Consider the following 6868-nt stretch of genomic DNA (forward strand, 5'->3'; position numbering starts at 1 on the left):
AGTACCAAACAGTAGCACTAACCTAATCATAGTTCAGAAAAGCAAGCAAAAACAATAGCACTAACCTAATCGTAGTATCAAACTATAGCATTGACCTAATCATAGTTCAAGCAACATTTAAATCAACTATTAAACAACAGCACTAACCTAATAATAGTTCAGATAACATTCAAATCAACTATCAAAAAATAGAACATTAAACAACAGCACTAACCTAATAATAGTTCAGATAACATTCAAATCAACTATCAAAAAATAGCACGATAATTAGCAACATTTAACCTAATCATAGTCCATATGCTTGTTGAGCTTTATAGATGTTTGTTGTGTCTTTTTCATTATTAAATGTCTACGTGAAACTTCTTAACCTTTTAACTTCTTGTGGGTAGCCAGTATATATATGAACCAGTTCTATGATTTATTCATCCATTCAACTACAGTCTCTCTCTCATGTATGCATTCTGTAGGCTTTAATTCTTATATTAGCTTATACTATTAATATTTCTTTCAACTATGGCTGAGGATGTTAGTGTAGCTCCCATGGAGATAACATGGAAGCATCCGGTATTTGCTTTCTTTAAAGATATTAGGTACATATTTTCCCTTTTTTTAAGATTAGTTTTTTTTTCCATAACTGCAATGAGCTTTTAGCACTAAAATGAATCTCATACTTGAAGGCATAAATTTGTTATTTTTCTATTATGTTCGTAGGCTAGTCTTCAAGATGGATTCCCTTGGAAAGGAAATACTTACTATTGCTGTACCTGCAACCATGGCATTCGCTGCAGATCCTGTTGCTTCTTTGATTGACACCGCATTCATTGGTCATATAGGTTCCAAAGAAACAAATTAAGCTAGTTTAATACGTCCATGCATAATTTTAAGTTTTTTTACCAAGTTTATTTAATTTACGCTTTTGGATAGGCGCGGTGGAAATTGCTGCCGTAGGAGTATCTATTGCCATTTTCAATCAAGTTTCAAAGGTAGCCATTTTCCCACTTGTTAGTATTACAACTTCATTTGTCGCTGAGGAAGAAACTATAGAAAGACTGAAAGTACCCAAAGATGAGAACATGGAAAAGGGTTATATTAATACAGATGAGTCCATGAAAGATGATGATGATGTCAAACTTGAAAACTTAGAAAATGGTTCGATAATAACAGACGAACAAAACGACTTGCCAGCAGAAGAGGGTATTTTTTTTTATCATAAAACAAAGTGTGTATTCATAGTCTTACGTGTGTCTTTGTCATACTAATAATTTTTTTGAGTAAACTGCCATTTTTGGTCTATGTGGTTTGGTCAATTTTGCCACAATAGTGCAAATCTTAAACTTTTTGCAATTGGGTACCTGTGGTTTCAGTTTTGTTGCCATTTTGGTCCAAAAATGAAAACAGACAAGATTCCCCTAATTAAACCCTCAACTTTTGTTCTTTTCCTCAGGGGTATTTTAGTCATTTACGTTTTATTATAACTGATTATCAATTAAAAATAATAAAACTAAATTATAAAAACTGAAACTCAGTCTCTCTCTCTCCTCTCTCTCTCTAAAATCATCTCTCTCTCTAAGCTCTATCATCACACACACACACAGAGAACTTAATCAAACACCCACCACCAACCGGATAACATCCACCACCACCTCTAACAGCCATCGCCCACCAGAAACACTCCACCACCTCTAACCGCCGTCGCCCACCACCGGATCGGAACCCTAGAAAACTACCAGCCGCCATCGCTCGAATAAGAAGAGTTCAAACCCCTAGGGTTAGGGTTTCGTTGTCGGCAACACGTTAATCATTGAGCCAGATGCTTCTCCAGCCTACAGCTGCCAAGTTCCAGATAACATGATTCCGTATGTTGTTCTGTCACCGTCGCCGGAGACGGTGGTGTTGCGGCGGACGAATTGAGAGCTTGAAGTTTCTGCAACGCTAGGGTTTTGGCTCTGGTTCGAACACCGAGAGAAACATCGTGTGCATCTATTGTGTTGCCGATGAATTTAGGTTTCCTCATGTATTTCCCCATTGATTGATGATGATGATACTCTGTTTGAGAATATCATAGAACTGTAAATTGTTTGAAGATGATGGTTGCAGGAGTTTGGAGAAGAGATGATGATGATGATGATGATGATGATGATGATGATGATGATGATGATGATGATGATGATGATGATGATAGTTTGTTTGATGATTATTTTGATGATTTGGGTGCCGGAACAAACTCGTGGGTTAGGGACGGGTGGTTGTGGGAGGTGGGTGGTGGTGGAGCATGGTGGGTATGGCGGAGAATGGGGTGGAGAAGATGATGGTTGCAGAGAGTTGAGGTTTGGATTAGGGTTTGCTTGTGACTCATTTGGGGAAGATGCAAATTTTTTGATTTAGTTTTATTATTAATTAATAATCAGGTATAATAAAATGATAATGACCAATTTACCCCTGAAGATAAGGACAAAAACCAAGGATTTAATTTGAGGAATATGAGCTGAATTCATTTTTGGACCAAAATAGCACAAAACTGAAACCACAGGGACCAAAATGAAAGTTTTGGACTAAATTGACAAAACTGGCCAAACCTCAGGGACCAAAATGGCAGTTTACTCTAATTTTTTTTTATCAGGATTCAAAACAAGTCCACGGAAGCATATGGCCATAACTGAACGCACCCAAAATAAGTTGAAGTTAAAGAAACAAAAGAGAAACATCCCATCAGCATCAACTGCACTGCTGTTTGGTGCCGTTCTCGGTATTCTAGAAAAATTACTGTGTCTTTCTAGCTGAACCTCTTTTGAATTTGATGGGAGTAAGACATGTAAGTATTTTTATAAAATTTTGAGTTTGTTGTGCTTAGTATATATAGTAATTAGTCATCTTTCATTGCATAATTACAGGGTTCTAAAATGCTATTACCCGCACATAATTATTTAACGTTACGTGCACTTGTAGCTCCAGCAGTTCTTCTCTCCTTATCCATGCAAGGTGTCTTTCGTGGTTTCAAAGATACTAAAACTCCTTTATATGCCACTGGTACGTCCCGTATAACTTCTTCTTAGGCAGTACAAGACCAAATAACTATTAGAAGAGATATATTAGTTGTGGTTTATTGTAATCGTTCTTATTGAGTCATTGTATATACTCCTGATAACGTTTTCATTGTTGTATAAACGGGGGCGTACTATCTATAACTAATCGACTATATATAAGGAAATACTATACTAATTAGTGTTGCTGGTTAACGGTCCAACATATTTTCTTGTTCTAATGCAGTTATAGGAGATGTCGCAAACATAATCTTGGATCCAATTCTTATCTTTGCTTGCAAATTGGGAGTTAGTGGTGCAGCCATTGCACATGTTCTTTCCCAGTAATTGTTCCAAATTTCACTTGTCAACCTTAAAACATATGAATGATGTTGCTTGTGACCTAAGTAAACATCTTATATTTTCCCAGGTACTTAATATCAATAATCTTGCTAGTCAAGTTAATGCACCAAGTTGACCTGCTACCTCCAAGTCTCAAAACTCTACAATTCAGTCGGTTTCTTAGTAATGGTAAGCGTTATTTAGCACTGTTTCCAATCAGTAATAAAACTATGTTGCACAATCAAGTGATCCTAATTATATCTCCCTACAGGTTTTCTATTGTTGTTTAAGGTACTAGCCACAACTGGTTGTGTAACATTGGCTTCATCATTGGCTACAAGGTTGGGTGCAACACCTATGGCTGCATTCCAAATTTGCTTACAGGTATGGCTGACATCATCGCTTCTTTCTGATGGGTTGGCGGTTGCTGGACAGGTAAAAGTGCCAATATCTAGTTCATTCTTTCTTTCTGAGGTCTTTTATTAAATTTTAAACAATATCTCCAACCGTTGAAACTTATAGGCAATAATTGCTACATCATTTGCTGAAAAGAACTATGAGAAGGCAACATCAACTGCATCACGAGTATTACTGGTACGTTTCTAGTAATGGTTATCAATTTTTTTTACGGTGAGAATCTATCACTGTAAACTCATGGGATGAGGTAAAACGTAACTTGTGTTGGGTAAAGGTAGATTTGAACATGTGTGCTCTACTAGAGGATTTAGGCACTTAATTAGCAATGTGCCACCCCTTGAAAGGCTATGATTGTGATATTTTGTGCCCAGTGAATTCACATCCTCGCTACTTTTTGTTTCTTATAATGAATTGTTCCAATTTTCAGATGGGATGTGTGGTGGGCGTGGGACTTGGTATTTTTATTGGACTCGGATTGCAGTTTGGTTCGGGTGTGTTCACAAAAGACATAAATGTTAAACACATTATCACCATAGGCCTACCGGTATGTGTCCAATTTTTTCAACAGCAAATCCATTTTTTTTTAATAAAATGATGTCTTCTCACTAATCATTCATTTTTTTTCCAATCAGTTTGTCGTTGGAACACAACCAATCAATTCAATAGCATTTGTATTCGATGGAGTTAACTTTGGGGCATCTGATTACACTTACTCTGCATACTCTATGGTTACCATCTTTGTTCAAAAATACCATCATTTTTGTTTAAATTAAATATACACGTGTGTTTGTGTCTATATGTTTACTAGTGAAGTCTAAATACAAATCAAATTAACATACTAAGCATACATAGCACGGGATGGAAAAAAAACAAGTATCATATTATTAAAAAAACAATAACTCATATTTAGGGTAATTATATAATTACTCTACAGGTGATATATAAATACTGTACACATGATTATTCTAGAGTATTGAACATATGTGACGTAATTATATAATTAACGTAATTATATAATTACTTTAGAGTAATACATGTAATTACTCTAATGTAATAATGATTTAACTCAAACGTATCTTAAGGTAATTATATAACGGGTTATTGGATTTTATTACCCTTAATTATTGGCAATTGGCCGCTGTCACCCCCAACTATCACTTTGACGCCCGCCACCCTCAACTTAACACTAACTGTGTTCTGTCACCAGATCACTAACTTTTGATCCTGTTACTATACTTTTGGGGGCGTCTTAAGATCACTAAAACCTTCTCAAGATCCCTATGACACCCCAAAAAGTGTAGCAGATCAAAAGTTAGTGATCGGTTGACGATATGGTTACAGAACACACTAAGTGTTAAGTTGGGTGTGACAGGCGTCAAAGTGATACTTGAGGATGGCAGCGGCCAATAGCCAATAGTTGTGGGTGATAAAATCTAATAACCCTTATATAACAAGCTTAATTATATAAAAGTAATTATATATTTACTCTACATATAATTAATCTAGGTTAATAAGTAGCAAAAATATGCAACCTTATAAGTATGGTAATTATGTAATTTCTCTACATATATATACACTGATGCGGCAATGTCTGGTTTTCCCCCATTGCTTCGTACGCTTAGTACATTAAGCATTTTTGTAGCCGAATTTAACACTATATTAAGTGGAAAACTGCATGATCGGAGCAAGAACACTTCTAGCAGTTCTCAACTAAAACTTGACATTAGTCCTATATATATTATGTACATATGTGTTTGTATACTTTTAATTCTAATAAAAAAATTGTTAGATCCTAGTGGCAATTGGGAGCATTGGATCATTATTTGCTCTATATAGAGCTGCTGGCTTTGTGGGAATATGGGTAGCCTTATCCATCTTCATGGGCTTACGTGCGATTGCGGGCATATGGAGGTAACTTTTATCAACCTTTTCATGAATTAAAGATCTTACAAACACGTAAATCGTAAACCGCTATTGTATTTACAGAATAGGAACAGGAACGGGTCCATGGTCCTTTCTTTGGAAGTAAAAGATGTTTGTTGGTTACACATGATTTTGATCATCTTCATAAGAAACGAAAGATATTATCATAAGCTTATATGGGTAGATCAAACACATATTAAGTCTTTTGACTTGTACTAGGCAGAATGGATCGGGTGCTACAGTTGGTTTTGTTTTTTTCCATTTTGTGTTGTTGATCCAATGTTTTGTCTTAGTATTGGTTTTGTTTCCGTAATTTGTTATCTTGTTCTTCTCTTTCCTAGCCCCTTGCTAGAGTCGATTTTAATAATACTCTCGTTTCTTAATATAAGGACTAGATATGGAAGATCCATGTGTAGATATCTATTCCAACTTTCTTTCTTGCTCCTAATGCATCGTATCGAACATCTGTCATACATTGCATAACATATTGTTAGTAGAAGCTTTTAGTTACATCGGTTTAGATAATAACTTAAGGAATTAAACATGGTACTCGATGTTATTAGATAATTAAAAAAATTGATGGTGTGTTTTTTATTAAACAAATTAATGTGGTAAAGGAAAGAAATAAAAAACATTTACTAATTGTTTTTTTTTTTCTTTTATAAATTGACATAAAGATAGATGTGATTGATTTTTGTCAGATTTTACAACTTTATTTGTTTAAATTAAATTTTTGTGAGTACAGATGTCTGCAGCCTACGTCTATGTGTCATGTCTAGATGTAATGTATCGATTAGTTAGAAGAGCGTGACGAAAGGTCGAATTTACTTGTTTGAAGGCCATTCGCACGAAAGAGTCTTTTGTGCGAATGGACCCCAAATGACCCTTTCGTGCGTGAGGAGCCAATCGTCCCAAGGGTGTTCGTGCGAAAGGCACAAGCTTATAATAGGGGACTAAACAACTTTTGAAATTTGGTAGCGAAGCTCTGCCAGTTTGGTTTCTTGGCTCTATAACATCAAATCATTAATGAAACTAGTGACTAAATATGATATCTTGTGTGTGTCAACATTCCTAATGGATTCCGCACATTACGGAGTGTCTTTTTGAATTGACTGGAGCATTTTCAAGAGCGAAACAGTCCTCACAAGTGGTATCTTGGAGGCCTA

General features: G+C 35.6%; 1 pseudogene; it reads left to right on the forward strand.

The window, feature by feature from the left end:
* The first annotated feature begins 447 nt into the window (after positions 1 to 447).
* LOC110927424 lies at positions 448 to 6135 on the forward strand (annotated as a pseudogene).
* Positions 6136 to 6868: the final 733 nt, after the last annotated feature.

The sequence above is a fragment of the Helianthus annuus genome, chromosome 1 (assembly GCF_002127325.2).
Source record: "Helianthus annuus cultivar XRQ/B chromosome 1, HanXRQr2.0-SUNRISE, whole genome shotgun sequence".
NCBI classification, from domain to species: domain Eukaryota; kingdom Viridiplantae; phylum Streptophyta; class Magnoliopsida; order Asterales; family Asteraceae; genus Helianthus; species Helianthus annuus.